Source organism: Mandrillus leucophaeus, unplaced genomic scaffold (genome assembly GCF_000951045.1).
Source record: "Mandrillus leucophaeus isolate KB7577 unplaced genomic scaffold, Mleu.le_1.0 Scaffold659, whole genome shotgun sequence".
Classification (NCBI taxonomy): domain Eukaryota; kingdom Metazoa; phylum Chordata; class Mammalia; order Primates; family Cercopithecidae; genus Mandrillus; species Mandrillus leucophaeus.
The window spans coordinates 1,077,901-1,101,548 of record NW_012107130.1 but is presented as its reverse complement, the minus strand read 5'-3'; the positions used below and the strand labels follow the sequence as shown (position 1 = coordinate 1,101,548).

The window sequence follows — 23,648 nt, the reverse complement described above, 5'->3', positions numbered from 1 at the left end:
TTGAATATTGGCCCCCACTCTCTTCTGGCTTGTAGAGTTTCTGCTGAGAGATCCACTGTTAGTCTGATGGACTTCCCTTTGTGGGTAACCCAACCTTTCTCTCTGGCTGCCGTTAACATTTTTTCCTTCATTTCAACTTTGGTGAGTCTGACAATTATGTGTCTTGGAGTTGCTCTTTTTGAGGGGTATCTTTGTGGCGTTCTCTGTATTACCTGAATTTGAATGTTGGCCTGCCTTGCTAGGTTGGGGAAAATCTCCTGGATAATATCCTGAAGAGTGTTTTCCAACTTGGTTCCATTCTCCCCATCACTTTCAGGTACACCAATCAGACATAGGTTTGGTCTTTTCAAATAGTTCCATATTTCTTGGAGGCTTTGTTTGTTTCTTTTTACTCTTCTTTCTCTAAACCTCTCTTCTCACTTATTTCATTCATTAGATCTTCAATCACTGATACCCTTTCTTCCACTTGATCGAATCGGCTACTGAAACTTGTGCATGTGTCACGTAGTTCTTGTCCCATGATTTTCAGCTCCATCAGGTCATTTAAGGTCTTCTCTATGCTGTTTATTCTAGTTAGCCATTCATCTAATCTTTTTTCAAGGTTTTTAGGTTCTTTGCGATGGGTTCAAGCATCCTCCTTTAGCTCGGAGAAGTTTGTTATTACCGATCGTCTAAAGCCTTCTTCTCTCAACTCATCAAAGTCATTCTCCATCCAGCCTTGTTCCATTGCTGGCAAGGAGCTGCATTCCTTTGGAGGAGAAGAGGCACTCTGGTTTTTAGAATTTTCAGCTTTTCTGCTCTGGTTTATTCCCATCTTTGTGGTTTTATCTACCTTTGGTCTTTGATGATGGTGACATACAAATGGGGTTTTGGTGTGGATGTCCTTTCTGTTTGTTAGTTTTCCTTCTAATAGTCAGGACCCTCAGCTGCAGGTCTGTTAGAGTTTGCTAGAGGTCCACTCCAGACCCTGTTTGCCTGGGTATCACCAGCAGAGGCTGCAGAACAGCAAATATTGCAAACGGCAGATGTTGCTGCCTGATCCTTCCTCTGGAAGCTTTGTCTCAGAGGGGCACCTGGCTGTATGAGGTGTCAGTCGGCCCCTACTGGGGGGTACATCCCAGTTAGGTTTCTTGGGGTTTAGGGACCCACTTGAGGAGGCAGTCTGTCCATTCTCAGATCTCAAATTCCATGCTGGGAGAACTACTACTCTCTTCAAAGGTGTCAGACAGGGATGTTTAAGTCTGCAGAAGTTTCTGCTGCCTTTTGTTCAGCTATGCCTTGCCCCTACAGGTGGAGTCTACAGAGGCAGGCAGGCCTCCTTGAGCTGCGGTGGGTTCCACCCAGTTTGCGCTTCCCAGCCACTTTGTTTACCTACTCAAGCCTCAGCAATGGTGGATGCCCCTCCCCCAGCCTCACTGCTGCCTTGCAGTTCAATCTCAGACTGCTGTGCCAGCAGTGAGTGAGGTTCTGTGGGCATGGGACCCTCCGAGCCAGGCGTGGGATATAATCTCCTGGTTTGCTAAGGCTGTTGGAAAAGTGCAGTATTAGGGTGGAAGTGTTCCGATATTCCAGGTACCATCTCTCACTGCTTCTCTTGGCTAGGAAAGGGAATTCCCCAACCCCTTGTGCTTCCCAGGTGAGGCAATACCCTGCCCTGCTTCAGCTCATGCTCCATGGGTTGCACCCACTGTCCAACAAGCCACAGTGAGATGAACCCGGTACCTCAGTTGGAAATGCAGAAATCACTCGTCTTCTGTGTCACTCACACTGGGAGCTGTAGACTGGAGCTGTTCCTATTCGGCCATCTTGGAACCTCTCCCTTGCCAATTGATGTTTTACAAAGATGCCAAGAACCCACAATGAAAAAAAGTCTCTTTAATAAATGGTGTTAGGGAAACTGGATATCCACATGCCAAAGAATGAACTTGGACACTTATCTCACACCATACACAAAATCAACTCAAAATGGATTAAAGACTTAAACATAAGACTTGAAACTATAAAACTCATGGGAGAAAACTTAGGGGAAAGGCTACAACACTGGTCTAGATAATGACTTTTTGATATGACCCCAAAAGCACAGGAAACAAAAGCAAAACTGGACAAATGGAATGACATTAAACTAAAAAGCTTCTTCACAGCAAATAAAATAATCAACAGAGTGAAGAGACAACTTATGAAAATATTTCAGAACTACATAGTTGCATGATTGCCCAACACTGTGAATGTAATAAATGCAACTAAATCATACACTTTAAAATGGCTAATTTTAAATTGTATGAATTTTACTTCAATGAAAAAGAATGAGAACAAAGAAAAAATAATAATAATAAAATGGAAGACATAAACCCTAGCACATTAATCTTTATTAAATGTAAATGTAAGTACATCTATTTAAAGTCACAGATTGGCAGAGTGGATAAATTAACAGGGCTCAACTCTATGCTCTCCATAAAAACTCACTTCAAATGTACTGATATAAGGAGATTGAAAGTAAAAGAATAGAAAAGATATATCATGCAAACATCAATCAAAATAAAGCAGGGGTGGCTATATTAAAGTCAGATAAGGTAGACAGACCTCAGAACAAATATTACCAGATATAAGGAGGGACATCGCATAATGACAAAAGGTTTAACACACAAGAAGACACCTTGCTCCTAAATGTGTACATCACAGAGCAGAGCTTCAAAATATATGAAGCAAAAACTGGTAGATCTGAAAGAAAAAACAGATAAATCCATAATTATAGTTGGGGATGTTAATAACCCCTCTCAGCAATAGATAGAACTATTAGATAGTAAATCAGCATGTATACAGAAGAACAGAAAGACACCATTGTGGTAGGCAGAATAATATCTCCCCTAAAGATATCCATGTTTTAATCCCCAGAACCTGTATGTTTCTTACATTACATGGCAAAGGAAAATTATGTAGCTGATGGAATTAAGGTTGCTTGTCAACTGGCTTTAAAATAGGGAGTTAGTTCTTGATTACCTGAGCAGGCTAAGTGTAATCACAGTGATCCTTAAATGTGGAGGAGGGAGGCAGAAGTGGAAGTCAGAGTGATATAAAGTGAAAAAACTCAACCCACAACAGGTTTTGAAGATGGAATACAAGAATCATGAGCTGAGAAATGTGGGCAGCCTCTCAAAGCTGGAAAGGGCAGGGTAATGGATTTTCCCCTAGAGTCTCCAGAAAGGAATGCAGCCCTGCTGACAAACTGTTTTTTAGCCCAGTGAGACCCATTTTAGACTTCTGAATGACAGAACTGTAAAATAATGAATTTGTGTTGTTTTCAGCTATTAAGCCAGTAATAATTAGTTACAGCAGCCATAGAAAACTAATACAACCATTAATCAGCTGAATCTAACACTCTGCCTAACAACAGCAAAACGTACATACTTTCCAAAAGTACATGGCGTGTTGACTAAAATAGACCATATCCTGAGCCATAAAACACACCTCTAAAAATTTAAATGAATGGAAATCATGTGTAGATTGTTTTCTGACCATAATGTTTTCACACTAGAAATCGGTAACAGAGAAATAAAAGGAAAATCTCCAAACACTGGCAATTAAACAGCACTCATGCAAATAATCTAATGGCTCAAATAAGTCTCAAAGAACATCAAAACCACATTGAACTGAATGAAAATGAAAATGCAACATATTAAAATTTGTGGGATGCAGCTAAGGCAGTTCTGAGAGAGAAATTTGTAGCATTACATGCTTAGAAAAAAGAAAGAAAGCTCTAGAAGCAACAACTTAAGCTGTTGCCTCAAGAACCTGGAAAAGTAGAGCAAAGTAAACCCAAAGCAAGCAGAAAGCAGAACATAGTAAAGATAAGAGCAGGCCGGGTGTGGTGGCTTACGCCTGTAATCCCAGCACTTTGGGAGGCTTAGATGGGCAGATCACGAGGTCAGGAGATTGAGACCATCCTGGCCAACATGGTGAAACCGCATCTCTACTGAAAATACAAAAATTAGCTGGGAGTGGTGGCACGTACCTGTAATCCCAGCTATTCGGGAGGCTGAGGCAGGAGAATCGCTTGAACCCGGGAAGCCGAGGTTGCAGTGAGCCGAGATGGCGCCACTGCACTCCAGCCTGGCGACAGAGGGAGACTTCGTCTCAAAAAAAAAAAAAAAAAAAAAAGATAAGAGCAGAAATCCTCAACTAAATATTAGCAAATCGAATCCAGCAACATGTAAAAAGAATTATATACTACAACCAAGTGGGGTTCATTCCAGAAATGCAATACTTGTTCAATATTCAAAAATCAGTGTAATCTACCATATTAACAGGCTAGAGAAAAAAAAAAAACCACATGATCATATTAACTGATTCAGAAAAAGCATTTGACAAAATTCAATACTCATTCCTGATAAAAACTCTTGCCTAACTAAGAATAGAGGAGAATATCCTCGACGTGATAAAAAACATTTACAGAAAACCTACAGCTAACATCTTACTTTATGATGAAATACTGAATGCTATTCCCCTAGAACAAGAACACGGCAAGGATGTCTATGCTCATCACTTATTCATCATATACCAGAAGTCCTAGACAGTACAAGAAGGCAAGAAAAAGAAATAAAAGACATACAAATTAGAAAAGAGGAAATAGGCTTGGTGCAGTGGCTCACGCCTGTAATCCCAGCACTTTGGGAGGACGAGGCCGGTGGATCATGGAGTCAGGAAATCGACACCATCCTGGCTAAGACAGTGAAATCCCATCTCTACTAAAAATACAAAAAATTAGCCTGGCATGGTGGCACACACCTGTAGTCCCAGTTACTCAGGAGGCTGAGGCAGGAGAATTGCTTGAACCCGGGAGGGGGAGGTTGCAGTGAGCCAAGATCACGCCACTGCATTCCAGCCTGCGCAACAGAGTGAGGCTCTGTCAAAAAAAAAAAAAAAAAAAAGGAAATTTTCTCTTATTTGCAAATGTTTTATTGTCTAAATATAAAATCCTAATGAATTTACCAGAAAGCACTGAGATCTTACATGCAAAGCACTTCACATGCACAAGATCACTAGACACATGATAAACACATAAATATCAATTGTATTTTTGTATTCTAGTAGTGAACAAGTGGAATCAGAATTGAAAATACAATACCATTTACAATTATCAAATTAAATAAAATACTTAGGTATAATTCTAACAAAACACATATAAGATCTGTGTGCTGAAAACTATGAATAAGCAAATAAGCACATGAAAAATGCTCAACATCATTATCCACTAGAGAAATGCAAATTAAAACCACAATTAAATAGTATTACATATATATCAGAATGGTTAAAATAAAACATACTGACATTAGCAAATGCTGGTGAAGATGCAGAGAAACTGGGTTTCTCATACATTGCTGCTGAGAATCTAAAATGATGCAGTCACTTTGGAAAATAGTTGGACAGTTTCTTATAAAATTAAACATACACTTGACATACAACCTAGCAATTACATTCCTGCGCATTTACCCCAGAGAAGTGAAAATTTATGTCCACATAAGTGAACATCAGAGAGGTTTTTGGTTTAAGATGCTTGACTAGAGACATCCAACACTTGTTCTCTCCAGAAAGAAGAACCAAAATTACAAATAGATAATTACACCTTGAATAGAACATCTTGGAGAGAACACTAGAATCCAATAGAAAAGTCACGAGAAATACCTGAGGCACAGAAGGAAGCTTTGTTCTTTTTGCTTAGAATTGCCTTGGCTATTCAGGCTCTTTTTGGTTCCATATGAATTTTAAAGTAGTTTTTTCTAGCTCTTTGAAGAATGTCAATGGTAGTTTAATAGGAATAACATTGAATCTATAAATTGCTTTGGGCTGTATGGTCGTTTAAATGATACTGATTTTTCCTATCCGTGAGCATGGAAGGTTTTTCCATTTGTTTGTGTTATCTCTGATTTCTTTGAGCAGTGTTTTATAGTTTTCCTCGTGGAGATCTTTCACTCCCTGTTTAGCTGTATTCCTAGGTATTTTATTCTTTTTTGTGGTTATTAGGAATTGGATTGCATCCTTGATTTGGCTCTCAGCTTGCATGTTGTTGGTATGTAGGAATGCTTCTGATTTTTGTGCATTGATTTTGTATCCTGAGACTCTGCTGAAGTTGTTTATCAAATCAAGGAGCTTTGGGGCTGAGGATATGGAGTTTTCTAGATACAGGATCATGTCATCTGCAAACAGGGATAGCTTGACTTCCTCTCTTCCTATTTGGATGCCTTTATTTTTTTCTCTTGCCTGATTGCCCTGGCCAGGACATCCAATACTACTTTCAATAGGAGTGGTGAGAGACAGCATCCTTGTCTTGTGCCTGTTTTCAAGGGGAATGCTTCCAGCTTTTGCCCAGGATGAATGGGTTTTTTAAATGATCCAACTATGTGCTGCCTACAAAAAATGCACTTTGCCTGTAAATACATATATATAAATGGAAAGTAGAGGGAAGGGAAAAGATATTCCATGAAAACAGAAGCCAAAAGCAATCGGGGTAGCTATACTTATATCAGATAAAACAGACCTTAAGTAAAAAACAGTAAAACAAAAGATACAAAGAAGGTCATTATATAATAATAAAGTGATCAATCCAGCAAGAGAATATAACAGTTCTAAAATATATTCACCCAACACTGAGCACCTAGATTCCTAAGGTAAATATTACTGGATCTAAAGAAAGGGATAAACTTCAACAGAAGAATAGTGGGGGACTTCAACACCCCACTCTCAGCATTAGACAGATGATCTAGACAGAGAATCAAAAGAGAAACATTGGATTTAAACTGGACTTTAGATTGAATGGACGTAACAGACATTTATGGAACATTTTATCAAACAACTATAGAATACACATTCTTCTCATCAGCATATGGAATGTTCTCCAAAGTTGATCATGTGTTTGATCACAAAAGAAGTCTCAACAAATTTGTAAAAAGTTGAAATCATATCAAGTGTCTTTTCAGACCACAGGAGAATAAAAGTAGAAATCAATACCAAGAAGAACCTTGAAACTATAAAATACATGGAAATTAAACAACATGCTTCTGAGCAATTTTTCAGTCAATAAATAAAGTGATAAATCAGAAAACTTCTTAAAACAAATGAAAATGGAAATACAACATACCCAAATTTATAGAACACAGCGAAAGCAGTGCTAAAAGGGAAGTTTATAGCAATACACGCCTACATTTTAAAAAAAAGATTCGAAATAAGCAATCTAACAATGCACCTCAAGGAATTAGAAAAGCAAGAGCAAACCAAGCCCAAAGGTGGCAAAAGAAAAGAAATAATAAAGATAAGAGCAGAACTAAATGAAATAGAGACTTAAAAAAAAAACAAAGGATCAATGAAATGAAAGTTTGTTCTTCAAAAAGATAAAATTGATAAACTACTAGCTAAATTAACCAGGAAAACAAGAGAGAAGACCCAAATAAACAAAATCAGAAATAAAAAAAGGGGATATTACAACTGATACCACAAAAAACACAAACAATCGTCAGAGACTATTGTAAACAACTATATGCCAACAAACTGGAAAATCTAGAGGAAATGGATAAATTCCTAGAAACATACAAACTACCAAGATTGAATCAGGAAGAAATAGAAAACCTGAACAGAGCAATAATGAGTACTGAGGTTGAATCCATAACAAAAAGTCTCCTAACAATAAAAAGCCAAGGACCAAATGGATTCACTGCTGAACTTGTATAAAGAACTAATACCAATCCTTCTCAAACTATTCAAAAACATTGAAGGGAAGAGAATTCTCCCTAACTAATTCTATGAGGCCAACATAACCCTTATAACAAAACCAGACAAAGGTACAACATAAAACTACAGACAATGTCCCTGATGAACATAGATGCAAAATCCTCAACAAAATACTAACAAACCAAATCCAACAGCATATGAAAAAGATAATACACCTTAATCAAGTAAGGTTTTTTTTTTTAAATTATACTTTAAGTTCTGAGATACATGTGCAGAACGTGCAAGTTTGTTATATAGGTATACACGTGCCATGGTAGTTTGCTGCACCCATCAACCTGTCATCTACATTAAGTATTTCTCCTAATGCTATCCCTCCCCTACTCCCAACCCCCAGACAGGCCCTGGTATGTGATGTTCCCCTTCCTGTGTCCACGTGTTCTCATTGTTCAACTTCCACTTATGAGTGAGAAGATGTGGTGTTTGATTTTTTGTTCCTGTGTTAGTTTGTTGAGAATGATGGTTTCTAGCTTCATCCATGTCCCTTTAAAGGCCACAAACTCATCCTTTTTTATGGCTGCATAGTATTCCATGGTGTATATGTGCCACATTTTCTTTATTCAGTCTATCATTGATGGGCATTTGGGTTGGTTCCAAGTCTTTACTATCGTGAATTGTGCTGCAATAAATACATGTGTGCATGTGTCTTTATAGCAGAATGATTTATAATCATTTGGGTATATACCCAGCAATGGGATTGATCAAGTAAGATTTTTACCAGGGATGCAAGGATGCTTCAATATATACAAATCAAAAAACATGATACATCACATCAACAGAATGAAGGAAAAAAGCCATATGATAATCTCAATAAACAAACAAAAAGCATTTGACAAAATTCAACACCCCTTCATGATTAAAGAAAAAAACTCTGGACAAACTAGGCATACAAATATCATACCTCAAAATAATTAAGGCCATATATGACATATCTATAGCTAATATCATCATATTTATTTGAGAAAAGGTGAAAACCTTTTCTCTAAGAACTGGAACAAGACAAAGGTGCCCACTTTCACCACTTCTATTCAACATTGTACTGGAAGTCTTAGCCAGAGCAATCAGGCAAGAAAAAGGCATCCAAATTGGGAAAGAGGAAGTCAGATTGTTCCACTTTGCAGATGACCTGATCTTATATCTAGAAAACCAAAAGACTCCACCAAAAACTCTTAGAACTGATCAACAGATTCAGTAAAACTGCAGGATACAAAATCAACATACAATAATCAGTAGTATTTCTATACACTAGTAATGAAATAGACAACAAAGAAATAAAGAAGGCAATCCCATTTACAATAGCTACAAAAAATAAAATATCTAGGAAAAAATTTAACCAAAGAGATAAAAGATCCCTACAAGGAAAACTACAAGACACTGATGAAAGAAATTGAAGATGACATAAACAAATGAGAAGACATCCCATGCTCGTGGATCATAAGAATTAGTATTGTTAAAATGACCATAGTGCCCAAAGCAATCTACAGATTCGTTGTAATTCTTACCAACATACCAATGTCATTTTTCATGAAAATAGAAAAAACAATCCTAAAATGCACATGGAATCAAAAAAGAGCCCAAATAGCCAAAGCAATCCTAAGCAAAAGCAAAACAAACAAACAAACAAAACCCCAAAACACAAAAAACTCACAAAAAACAAAGGTGGATGCATCACACTACCTGACTTCAAAATATATTACAAGACTATGGTAATCAAGACAACACGGTATTAGTATAAAAACAGACACATAGACCAATGGAACAGAATAGAGAACCCATAAGTAAATCCACATATTTACAGCCAACTAATTTTTGACAGGGGCATCAAGAACATACACTGGGGGCCGGGCGCGGTGGCTCAAGCCTGTAATCCCAGCACTTTGGGAGGCCGAGACGGGCGGATCACGAGGTCAAGAGATCGAGACCATCCTGGCTAACACGGTGAAACCCCGTCTCTACCGAAAAATACAAAAAAACCAGCCAGGCGAGGTGGCGGGCGCCTGTAGTCCCAGCTACTCGGGAGACTGAGGCAGGAGAATGGCGGGAACCCGGGAGGCGGAGCTTGCCGTGAGCCCAGATCGCGCCACTGCACTCCAGCCTGGGCGACAGAGCGAGACTCTGTCTAACATACACTGGGGAAAGGACAACCCTCTTCAATAAGTGATGCTGGGAAAATTGGATATCCACATGCAAAAGAATGAAACTAGACCCCTATCTCTCACCATATACAAAAATCAAATCAAGATGGATTAAAGACTTAAACATAAGACCCCAAACTATGAAACCACTAGGAGAAAATGTATGGAAAATACTTCAGGATATTGGTCTAGGCAAAGATTTTATGGCTAGGGCCTTAAAAGCACAGAAAATTTTTAAAAAGGGACAGATGGGAGTATATTAAACTGATAACTTCTGCATAGCAAAAGAAACAATAGAGTGAAGAGATAACCTGTTGAGTGGGTGAAAATATTTGCAAACTATTAATCTGACAAGGGAATAATATCCAGAACAAGGAAATCAAGCAAGTGAACAATAAAATAACAAAAAATCCTACTGAAAAGTGGGCAAAGAACATGAATGGATAATTCTATAAAGGAGACATACAGGTCAGGCAGAGTGGCTCACATCTGTAATCCCAACACTTTGGGAGGTAGAGGATTGTTTGAGCCCTGGAGTTTGAGGCTGCAGCGAGCTATGATCATGCAACTGCTCTCCAGCCTTGGTGACACAGCAAGACCCTGTCAAAAAGAAGAAGAAGAAGAAGGAGGGGGAGGGGGAGGGGGAGGAGGAGGAGGAGGAGGAGGAGAAGGAAAAGGAGAAGGAAAAGGAGAAGGAGAAGGAGAAGGAGGAAAGAATACATACAACTGGCCAACAGGCATATTAAAAAATGTTCATCACTAATCATCAGGGAAATACAAATCAAAAACCACAATGAACTATTATCTTTCTCCAGTTAGAATGGCTATTATTATAAAGACAAAAAATAACAGATGCTGGCAAGGATGTGGAGAAAAGGGAACTCTTGTACGCTGTTGGTGGGAATGTAAATTAGTTCAATCACTATGGAAAACAGTATGGAGATTTCTCAAAAAAACTAAAAAAGGAACTACCATATGATCTGGCAATCCCACTACTGGTGTCTATCCAAAAGAACAGAAATCAGTGTAGCAAAGGGATACCTGCACTCAATTGTTTATTGCAGTATTATTCACAATAGCAAAGGTATGGAACCAACCTAAGTGTCCGTCAATGGATGAATGGATAAAGAAAATGTGTTATATATACACAATGGAATACTATTATATCCAGCCATAAAAAGAATGAAATTGTGTCATTTGCAGCAACATGGTTGGAACTGGAGGACATTATGTTGAGTGAAATAAGCCAGGCACAGAAAGACAAATATTGCACATTCTCATGCACATGTGGGAGCTATAAAAATTGATCTCATTGAGGTAGAGAATAGAATGATAGTTACGGGAGGCTGGGAAGAGTGTGTGGGTGGGAGGCGATAAAGAGAAGTTGATTAATGGTTACAAACATACAGGCAGATATACACTATTCTACGTGTATTGGATTAAATGAGTCAATATTGTTGAGAACTAGGCTTCTCATTTTAAGAAGGGAGATAAAATCATACAATGGGCGAAGGCAGGAAGTACCTTGTAGGGTTGTAATGGAATTGAAAGTACCACTATACACTTATAATTTCTCTGAAATTAAGGAAAAAAATGAACGTGAACTAGAAAGTATTAAATATATATATGTATGTAGATGTATATGTCTCTACATAGATGCATAGATAGAGACAGATTCTATTATACTAGAAAGTATACCTATGGAGAGAGACGAGGGGGAGGGAGAGAGAGAAAATTCTATAAAATTACTGATTAGGAAATGATCCCTTAAAGGTTGTTTTAAAAATAACCCATAATTTGACTAAGTGCTCCTGCTTTTATTATTTATTTATTCATTCATTCATTTTTAAAATTAAAACATCCTTTCATTTTTGAAACCATACATGGTTTCATACTCTTGTGTTAGGAGCGTATTGGGTAACAGAATTTGTTTTGGAGTCAGTCTCTGTTTAAATCCCAGCTTTCCCACTTATTAGCTATATGGTCTCAATCTAATTATTACATCTCCCTGGCCACTGGATACTTCATCTGTAAAATGATACACACACATGCTTCACAGATAATTCTGTGAGGAAATGTACATAGAGTGCCCAACAGAATCTGGCTTATTATAGATGCTCAGTATCTGACAAGTAGTACTATTATTATTGCATGTAATTATTATTATGGGGTGACACAAGTAACATATTTATTATACATTGTTTCTTCTGCAAATAAGAAAATACATAGGGGTTAGTGCTCAATTCAGTTACCCAGATCAGACAATGATATAGCTTGTCTGTTCTCATGACACGTATTGGTACACATTCTGGGAAATCATAACTAAAATGTCAAAATATTTTAAAATTGTAGCACTTGCTATAACTCTTTCCATTGGACTGGAGTTCAGCATAAGAAACATCTATTTTGGACTTTTAATCAGGATGGTTTAGTTACTGATGGAGCAATAGGTTGTTGCTATGAGGCCTAATGTATCCTTCACAAGGTAAAGCGTGGCAGCTCTGGTGCAGTAAAGGGACCAGAATCAGCAGACTTGTGTTTGAATTCTGGAACTGCCTTTTCTTATTGTGAGGCAAATGGGCAAATCACTTAAGTTTTTTAAATATTAGTTTCCTCATCTGTAAGGTCTGGATAATTTTGTGTATTCATAAGATTGTTGTGAGGATCAGATGAAAAGAGATGTGAACACTTTTCTAATCAGTGAGATGCTACACAAGTGCAACATATCAGATGGTATTATATATTTTATGGCACAAACCTCAAATATGAGAGAACAAAATGATCCGGTGTGCTTTGACTTGGTTTTATCAACTATGATTTTGTTACTCATTGACTGACAATAATATTCTCTGTAGCTATTCAAAAATAGACTTACAGAAGACAGCAATTCGGTTCATAAAATGTAGAGTAATTTTGCCATGTACTGTGTATGCGTCCATTGTTTAACCTCTTCCTGGGAAGCATGTTAAAGACAAAATTTTTGGTAAGAAGATAATTAATGTTAGAAGAAAAGCCCCACAAACAAAATCTAAGATTTTTGTGAATTGGTTGGAAGGCAACTTACTTATAAACAAAATGAATTTAGCCAAATCAGTATACATTTTTTCAGGCTCCAGAATTATTGACACCATCTGTTAGCATCTAATCCAGAAATGGTACTACAGTCTATATTGTTGGCTTACATTTCAAGTTTTTTTCTGTATCTTTTAAGACTATCTCACAGTGCCAAGACATCTAGTTGTAAAAATCTAAAACTGTACTTATCAACCTTGAAAAAAATTTTTTAGTGTGGTAAAATAGAGTGACTATAGTTAACAATAATATATTGTGTATTTAAAAATAACCAACAGGGTGGAATTGGAATGTTCCTACCAAAAAGAAATGATAAATGCTTAAGGTGATGGATACACCAATTACCCTGATTTGATCATTACACATTGCATGCTTGCATCAAAACATCACATGTACTCCATAAATATATACAACTATTATGTACCCATAATAATTTTTTTAAAAGCGTATTGGGAGCACACTGTCTAAATGAGAATTATGAGGACCATTGAGGATACAGTAATGTAAATTTAAGATATAAAATTGTTATGCAATTTTAAAGACTCAACTCTTTGAAACGTGGATTAGAATTTCTATTAAAATTCTGTAATGCTTAATTAAATCATGATTGTGATATCAAAAATATACCTCACATATGATTTAAATGCCTACATTTTTTTACATTGATAACAAAAATGAACGTCATTTAATAAAAAAAAGTAACATAAAAAATTTCTTGGCTGTGCTAAGAACTTCTAGGTTGACAATTTTTTAGTTCTTACAACAACCCCGTGATAACCTCTTAAATTTTTAAGTATATAATACAGTTTTTTAAACTATAGGCACAATGTTATATAGCAGATCCCTAGAAATTATCATCTCGCATAACCGGAATTTTATACCCATTGAATACCCACTCCCTATTTCCCACTCTCTCAGCCTCTGGTAACCACCATTCTACTCTCTGCTTCTATGTGTTTGACTGTTTTAGATACCTCATACAAGTGGAATCATGCATACAAATTGTATATGTTTATTGTATACAATATGATGTTTTGAAATATGCATATATTGTGGAAGAGTTAAATTGAGTTAATTAACATATGCATTATCTCATATACTTACCATTTTTTATAGTAAGAACAATTAAAATCTACTCTCAGTGATTTTCAAGAATTCAATATATTGTTATTAATTATAGTCACCATGTTATACCATAGATCTCTTGTTTCTCCAATCTAAAATAAATTTTGTACTTTTGACCAACACCTGCCCAACCTCCCACCCCCAGCATCTAATATCCACCATTCTACTTTCTGCTTCTATGAGTTCAACAATTTTAGACTCCACATATAAGTGAGCTCATGCAGTATTTGTCTTTCTGTGCTTGACTGATTTCACTTAAAATAATGTCCTCCAGCCAGCACTTTGGGAGGCTGAGGCGGGTGAAATACGACGTCAGGAGTTCCAGACCAGCCTGGTCAACATGGTGAAACCCCGTCTCTACTAAAAATACAAAAAAATTAGCTGGGCATGGTGGCAGGTGCCTGTAATCCCAGCTACTCGGGAGGCTGAAGCAGGAGTATCTCTTGAACCCAGGAGGCCGAGGTTGCAGTGAGCCTATATCGCGCCATTCCACTCCAGCCCGGGTGACAGTGCGAGACTCCGTCTTAATAATAATAATAATAATAATAATAATAATAATAATAATGTCCTCCAGGTCCATCCATGTTGTTGCCAATGATGGGATTTCCTTCTTTTTTAAGGCTGAAGAGTATTCCATTGCACGTATATATGTACCACATTTTCTTTATCCATTCATCCATTGATGGGCACTTAAGTTGATTCCATTTCTTGGCTATTGTGAATAATGTTGCAATAAACATGTGAGTGCAGATATCGAGTCCGCATACTGATTTCATTTCCTTCGGCTATATACCCAGTAGAGATATTGCTGAATTGTTTGGTAGTTTTATTTTTAATTTTCTGAAAAACCTCCATACTGTTTTCCATAATGGATGTACTAATTTACATTCCCAACAACAGTGTGCAAGGGTTCCCTTTTCCCCATATCCTCATCAACACTTATCTTTTGTATTTTTGATGATAGCTATTTTAACAAGTGTGAGGTGATACCTCATTGTGATTTTAATTTGCATTTTCCTTGCAAGATGGGTGAAGTTGAACATTTTTTAATATACCTGTTGGCCATTTGTATGTCTTCTTTTGAGAAATGTCTATTTAGGTCCTTTGCCCATTTTTAAATATGGTTATTTGATTTATTGCTATTGAGTTGTTTGAGTTCCTTATATATTTTGGATATTAATCCCTTATTAGTTATATGACTTGCAAATATTTTCTCCCATTCCATAGGTTGTCTCTTCACTCGATTGATTATTTTCTTTGTGGTATGGAAGCTTTTTAATTTGATGCAATTCTATTTGTCTACTTTTGTTTTTGTGGCCTATGCTTTTGGGATCATAGCCAAAAATCATTGTGTAGACCAATGTTGTGGAGTTTTCCACCTGTTTTCTTCAAACGACTTTTACAGCTTCAGAGCTTACATTTAAGTCTTTAATCAATTTTGAGTTTGTTTTTGTATATGATGTAAGTGCCCAAGTTCTTTCTTCTGCATGGTGTATATCCAGTTTTCCTAACATCATTTATTACAGAGAATTGTTTTTTCCTCATTGTGTGTTCTTGGCATCTTTGTCAAAAATCAAATGGCTGTAAGTGTATGGGTTTATTTTTGGGCTCTCCATTCTGTTCCACTGGTCAATGTGTCTGTTTTTATACCAGTACTAAGCTGTTTTGATTAATATAGCTTTGTAATGTATTTTGAAGTCAGGTAGTGAGATGTCACCAGTTTTGTTCTTTTTGCTCAAGATTGCTTTGGTTATTCGGGGTCTTTTGTGGTTTCATACAAACTTTAGAATTTTTTTCTGTTTCTGTGTAAAATGTCATTGGAATTTTGATAGTGATTGCATTGAATCTGTAAATCATATTGGGTAGTATGGACATTTTAACAAAATCAATTCTTCCATTCCATGAACACAGGATACCTTTCCATTTTTTAAATCTTCTTCAGTGTTTTCATTAATGTTTCATAGTTTTCAGCATACAGGTCTTAGATTTCTATAATTAAATTTATTCATAAGTGTTTTATCTTTGTAGTTATTGCAAATGGGATTGTTTTCTTGATTTCTTTTTTGGATAGCTGTTCATTGGTATATGGAAATGTTACTTATTTTTGTATGCTGATTTTTTGTCTTAAAACTTTATCGTATTTATCAGTTTGAACTTTTTTTGGTAGAGTCCTTGGGATTTTCTATATATATGATCACGTTGTCAAGAACAAGAACAATTTAACATCTTTCTTTCCAATTTGGATGCCTTTTATTCTGGCCTAATTGCCCTGGCTAGTACTTCTATTATTATAGAGAATAGAGTGGTAAAGAGGGGCAGTCTTGTCTTGTTCCTGACCTTAGAAGAGCTCTCAACTTTTTATCTTTGTGTATGATGTTAGCTGTGGGTTTGTTATATATGGCCTTTATTGTGTTGAAGTACATCTCTTTTATATATAATTTGTTAAGAGTTGTTTTAAATCATAAAAACATGTTGAATTTCGTCAAATTTTTTTTCTGCATCTATTTAGATAATCATGTTTTTAAACCTGTATTCTATTTATGTGGTGTATCACATTTCTAAATTTGCATATGAGGAACCATCCTTGCATCCTAGGGATAAATTCCACTTGATAATGGTGAATGATCCTTTTAATGTGCTTTGAATTTCGTTTGCTACTATTTTGTTGAGAATTTTCGCATCCTTATTCCTCAGTGATATTGACCTATAATTTTCTTTGTTGTAGTGTCCTCGTCTGGCATTGGTTATCAGTGTAATACTGGCCTCTTAAAGCGAGTTTGCAAGTGCTCCCTCCTCTTCAGTTTTTTTTTTTTTTTTTTTTGAAAGAGTTTGAGAATGGTACTAATCAGGCATGAAGCCATCCGGCCCTGGGCTTTCTTTAATCAGCAACTTATCATTACTGGTTCAATTTCCTATTCATATTGGTCTGGTCAGATTTTCTATTTCTTCATGATTCAGTCTTGTTAAATTGTATGTGTCTAGGAATTTATTAATTTCTTCTAGGTTATCCAATTTGTTGGGGTATAATTGTTCACAAGAATTTCTTATTATTCTTTTTTTATTTCTAGAATATCAGCTGTAATATCTCCTCTTTTATTTCTGATTTTATTTGAGTCTTCTCTCAATTTATATACCACCATTACAGTATTAGAGTATTTTGAGTATGACTATGTATTACTTATACAATTAAATTTTGTACTTTTATGTTTTCATGTTACTTATTAGTGTCTTTGTCTTTCTGCTTGAAGAATTTCCTTTCTCATTTCTTGTAAGATAGGTCTGGTGGTGATGAGCTCCTCAGCTTTTGTTTTTCTGGGGAATGCTTTATCTCTCCTTTATTTCTGAAGGACAGCTTTGCCAGGTAGAGTAGTTTTGGCTGGCAGGTTTTTTTTTTTTTTTCCTGCACTTTCAGTATATTATCCCACTATTTCCTGGTTTTTGCTGATAAACCAGCTGATAGATGTATTATGGCTCCCTTATATGTAATATGTTTCTTAATTCTTGACACTTTCCTAATTTGTTGTTTGATTATTGATAGTTTAATTATGATGTGCCTTGATGAACTTCTCTTTGTGTTGAATTTTATTAGAAGCCTCTAGGCTTCCTGTACTTGTATGTTGGCATCTTTCTCCATATTTGGGAAATTTTCTACCAATTTTTTAAAAATAGGCCTTTTGATTATTTTCTCTCTCTCCTTGTGAAATTTCTATTAGGAAAAGGTAGTTCTCTTGATGGTGTTCCATAATTCCCATAGGCTTTCTTTTTATTCTTTTTTATTTTTTTGGTCCTCTGTTTGGATAATTTCAAATGTCCTGTCTTCAAGCTCACTGATTCTTTTGCTTAATCAAGCCTGCTTCTGAAGATTTCTCTTAAATTTTTCAGTTCAGCTAATCCTTCATCTCTAGGATTTCTATTTGGATTTTTTAAATTAGATTTTTTGGGGGTGAAACTTCTCTTTTTGTTAAAGTATTGTATTCTACATTTTATTGAATTTTCTGTCCCTATTTTCTTACAGTTCAGTGATCTCTAAGAGGATTTTCTTAATTCTTTGTCAGTCACTTTATAGATCTCTATTTCTTTAGGGTTTGTTATTGAAGCTTTAGTTTCTTTTGGTGGTATCATAATTCCCAGATTCTTTGTAATCCTTGCATTATTATGTGGGTGTCTGCACATTTGAGAAAATGGCCACCTGTTCCTGCCTTTATACAGGTGTTCTTTGGCAGGCATAGGCCTTCACTATTTAGTCTAGTCTGGAATTTCTTTCTTTTCTCTCTCTCTTTCTTTCTCTTCCTTCCTTCCTTCCTTCCTTCCTTTTCTCTTTCTTTCTTTCTCTCTCTCTTTCTTTCTTTTCCCTTCCTTCCTTTCTTCCTTCCTTCCTCCCTCCCTCCCCCTCTTCCTTCCTTCCTTCCTTCCTTCCTTCCTTCCTTCCTTCCTTCCTTTCTTTCTTTCTTTCTTTCTTTTTCTTTCTTTCTTTCTTTCTTCTTTCTTTTTCTTTCTTTCTGACAGAGTCTCGCTCTGCCACCAGGCTGGAGTGCTGTGGTGCAATCTCGGCTTACTGAAACCTCCACCTCCCAAGTTTAAGTGATTCTCCTGCTTCAGCCTCACGAGTAGCTGGGATTACAGGCTCACACCACCACGCCCAGCTAATTTTTGTATTTTTAGTAGAGACGGCATTTCACCATGTTGACCAGGATGGTCTTGATCTCTTGACCTTTTGATCTGCCTGCCTTGGCCTCCCAAAGTGCTGGGATTACAGGTGTGAACCACCACACCGGGCCTTAACATGGGATTCTTAATGGGCCAGCTGGTAACGACCATGGGCAGGCATAGCTTTCCGGTGGGTTCTCTAGTTAGGTAGGGTCACTTCGTGCACTCTGAGATCAGGTGGTGCACTTTGCTGGGCTCTGCTGTATAAAGGGACCACTGGTTGCTCTCTGAGGTTAGGTGGAGCTGGTGCCAGGGCACTGCAATTACCTCTGATCAGGCAGGATTGCAGTCAGTATTTCCTTACTTGACAGTACTGCTGTTTGTCTTCTGAAGTTGGGCAGGGCTGCACAGTGGGCTCCAAGTTGGGTGTGGTCACTGCTTGGTTTCTCAGGATGGGTGTGACCAGAGATTATGCTCTGTAGAAATGCATGTTTCAGGCTTGTCTTTCTGCCTGGGTATATCCTTTTGCTGAACTCTGAGGCTGGGCCAAGTTACTGTTAAGATTTCTTGGTTGGGCGGGACTAGTGACTATGTTTCACAGGCACATGCAGTTGTTGCTTGCCTTGCTGCCCTGGGGCACTCTAGCTGTGCTCTGATGCTGGGCCACATCTCTATTTAGAGTCCAGCGTCAAGCAGGACCAGGGGCCATGCTCTGCAGAAATGGTGATGGGTCTCTCCCTGCCTGGGCAGAGCCTTGGGGTGAGCTTAGAGGCTGGGCTGAGTCTCTCTTTGGACTCCTGAACTGGGCAGGGCCAATGGCTATACTCTGCAGTAGTGCATGATGGCAGGTGTCTCCTTGCCTAGGCAGAACCTCAGGGTGAACTTAGAGGCTAGGCCAAGTCTCTATTCAGGCTTCTGGGTCACGCAGGGCCATTGGCTATACTCTGCAGAAGCATATGGTGCTGGGTGTTGCCCTGACCGTGTGGAGCTTAGACACTGGTCAGAGTCTTTATTTAGACATGACCAGATGTATTAGATGTATTTAGATGTATTAGATGTGGCCAGTGGCTATGCTTCACAGAAGTGCACTCTGGTGGTTTACAGTCCACCTGAGTGGAGCCTTGGGATGGGATCTGAGGCTGGGCAGGGTGGCTGGCTAGGAATTCAAGCCCTAGTAGAACTACTGATCATCTTTTTGGGAGTGACTAGATTGGTTTTGCGGGTCAGTATTGGCTACTGGCTGGTATCAACCTTACGAGGTGAAGTTTTTTGCTTTTCTTGATTCTATGGTCCACAAGGAGGTGCCAGTGTCATTCACAAGTTTTGAGATTTTCACAAAGGTGTTCTTTTCTGTGGATAGTTGTTAGTTGGAATTTCTGTGGAGGTGGGGGAATACGGAAACCAGTTACCTCCTATTCTGTCAACTTGCTGACAACTTCATTACTTTTTTTTTTTTTTTAATAAGAGACAAAGTCTCACTCCATTGCCTAGACTGGAGGTACAGTGGTGTGATCACAGCTCACTGCAGCCTTGAACTCTTGGGCTCTAGCAATTCTCCTACCTTAGCTTCCTGAGTAGCTAGGACTACAGGCATGTGCCACCATGACTGGCTAAATTTTTTATTTTTATTTTTTTGTAGAGACAAGATCTTGCTATGTTGCCCAGGCTGGTCTCAAACTCCTAGCCTCAAGCAATCCTCACACCTCAGCCTCCCAAAGCACTAGAATTACAGGCATGAACCACTGCACCCAGCTCAATTCATTCCTTTTTATAGCTCAATAATATTCCATTCTAATGATGTATCACATTTTGTTAATTCATTCATTATTTTATAAATTTGAATTGTTTCTTGTTTTGGATTTTATTGTGAATAGTGATACTATGAACATTTTTTCACAAGCATTAATTTTAGTACCATTTTCAGTTCTTTTGGGTATATCCCCAGAAGTGGAATTACTGTATCACATGGCAATTTTATGTTTAACATTTTGAAAAACTTACAGACTGTTTTCCAGCATGGCTGCCCCATTTACATACCCACTGGCAATGTTTGAAGGTAACAATTTCTCCACTTCCCCATTGACATTTGTTATTATTTCAGTTTTATTATTGTCATCTTAGTGAGTATGAAGTGAGTATGAACCACATTCTATTATAGATTTGATTTGCATTTCTTAGGTGAATAATTTTGTTAGGAATCTTTTCATGTGCTTATTGGTCATTCATACATCTTCTGAGGAGAAATGTCTATTCAGATGGTTTGACCATTTAAAAATTGTACTTTTTTTGTCTTTATTATTGAGTCGGGAGAGTTCTTCATAAACTCTGGATATAAGACTCATATCACATATATGATCCACACTTTTTATTTTGTATTTTTATGTTTGAGACAAGATCTCACTCTGTCACCCAGGCTGAGTGCAGTGGCGTGATTGCAGCTTCTGGGCTCAGGCAATCCTCCCACTTCAGCCTCCTGAGTAGCTGGGATGACAGGCACATGCCAACATGTCTGGCTAATTTTTGTATTTTTTGTAGAGATAGGGTTTTGCCACGTTACCCAGGCTGGTCTCAAACTCCTGGGCTCAAGTGATCCTCCCACCTTGGCCTCCTAAAGTGCTGGAATTACAAGTGTGAGCCACTGTGACTGGCCATGATCTGCACTTTAAATCCTACTTTCTTTTGGCCTCCTTGGATTCAGACAGGAATCAGCTGTTAATATCATAGAAGATCCCCTATATGTGATGAGTAGCTTATTTCTTGCTACTTTCAAGATTTCCTCTTTGTTTTTGCTTTCAGCAATATGACTACAATGTATTTAGGTGTAAATCTTTTAAATTTGTTGAATTTCCTGGATATGTAAATTAATGTCTTTCATTAAATTTGGGAAGATTTTGCCACTATTTCTAACATATTCTTTCTGTCCTTTCTCTTCTCTCCCAGTAGAACTTCTATTAGGTGTATGTTAGTATGCTTGATGGTGTGATGCAGGTTTTAGGCTCTGTTAATTTTTTTTTCATTCTTTTCTCATCCTGCTCTTCAGACTAGATGCTCTCAATTGGCCTATCTTCATGTTCACTGATTCTTTTTTTTTTTTTTTGGTCATTTGAAATCTGCTGTTGGAACCCACGTAGTGATTTTTTATTTCCATTACTGTATTTTTCAGCTCCAGAATTTCCATTTGGTTTCTTTCTGTAATTTCTACCTCTTTATTGATATTCCCTATTTTTTGAGACATCAATTTCCTGGTTTTCTTTCGTTCTTTGTCTGTTTTCTTTAGTTCTTTGATCATATTTTCATTTAAAGTCTTTGTCTACTAAGTCCAATGCCTGGGCTTCCTTATAGAGTTTCTATTAATTTCTCTTTTTTTCCTGTGAATCAACCATACTTTTTTGTTTTCCTGCATGCCTCATAATTTTTTGTTGAATACTAGACATTTGGAACATTGTAATGTGGCAACTCTGGACATCAGATTCTCCTCCTTCTCCACAGTTTGGTGTTGCTGTTTGTTATAAATTGTTGTTGTTGGCTTATTTCATGACTTTTCTAAACTATATGTAAAATCTGCGTTTTTTTCTCATATGTTGCCACTGACATCTGTGTCTTATTACCACAGTGGTTAGCTAGTGTTTGACAGAGTTATCTTAAATGTCTGAGGAAAAAAAAAAAGAAGGAAAGGAAGGAAAGATGGAAGCAAGCAAAGAAGAGAAGAGAAAAGAAAAATTTAAAAAGAAAACCATGGGCCAGGCATGGTGACTCATGCTTGTAATCCCAGCACTTTGGGAGGCTGAGGCAGGAGGATCACTTGAGCTCAGGAGTTCCAGACCAGCCTGGGCAACATAGTGAGACCCTGTCTCTACAAATAACAAAAAAAATTAACCAGGCATGATGGTGCATGCCTGTGGTCCCAGCTACTCAGAAGGCTGAGGCAGGAGGATCACCTGAGCACAGGTCAAGGATGCATTAAGTCGTGATCTCTCTACTGTACTCCAGCTGGGTGACAGAGTGAGACCCTCTCTTAAAAAAAAAAAAAAAAAAAAAAAAAAATGCCTGGGCGCAGTGGCTCACACCTGTAATCCTAGCACTTTGGAAGGCCAAGGTGGGCAGATTGATTGAGCCCAGGAGCCAGGAGTTCAAGAGCAGCCTGGCAATGTAATGAAATCCCATCTCTACAAAATATACAAAAATTAGCTGGCTGTGGTGGTGTGTGCCTGTGGTCCCAGCTACTTGGGAGGCTGAGGTGGGAGGACTGCTTGAGCTTAGGAGGTTGAGGCTGCAGTATGCTGTGATTGTGCCACTGCACTCCAGTCTGGGTGACAAAGTGAGGCCCTGTCTCAAATTAATTAATTAATTAAAATAAAGAAAAAAATGAAAAAGAAAAAAAGTACTATTCTAGTTTTTGCAGATCTTAGCTAGAGTGTTTAAAATTCTGTCTTATCTTTCACTTCCTGTTCATGTGGAGACTGAAAGCCAGTCATAGCTGAAATATTAGGGTCTTCTCAGGCGTTTCCTGAGCACATGTCCAGCATTGGTATACCTGTGACTTTCTCAATTCCACATTATATGAATCATCTTTCAAAAGCCCTTATTTCTGCCCGTATCTCCTTTTTTAATCTCCACTTTCTTTATCTTTTTGGTTTGTCTGTTCACTGTTGTCCCTTGACCCAGGCTATGGAAGACAACATCTACGCTTTAAATGATTTCAGCAGAAGTCACATGAGAAGCCACTCCAGCCCTGGGAAAGCTCTGAGTAAGGCAAAACAAAGGCAAACTTTTGTGCTAGTCCTTAAGGAAGCTGCCAGACAGGTTGAGACTCACAACTACAATTCTTTGAGGATAAGGTCCATATTGCTTCCTGTGGCACTGGGAACTTGCACTAAGAGTATAGGCTGCCAT

General features: G+C 37.6%; 1 protein-coding gene across 1 annotated transcript in view; it reads right to left on the bottom strand.

Annotated features, from left to right (window-relative positions):
- The window catches only part of LOC105554747 (60S ribosomal protein L23a), a 13,159-nt gene extending 8,238 nt beyond the window's left edge, over nucleotides 1-4,921 (bottom strand). Inside the window, exon 1 of the mRNA XM_012001316.1 lies at nucleotides 4,900-4,921. The gene's annotated coding sequence lies outside the window, so the exon portion shown is untranslated. The remainder of the gene's footprint in view (nucleotides 1-4,899) is intronic.
- Between the last annotated feature and the right edge of the window lie 18,727 nt (nucleotides 4,922-23,648).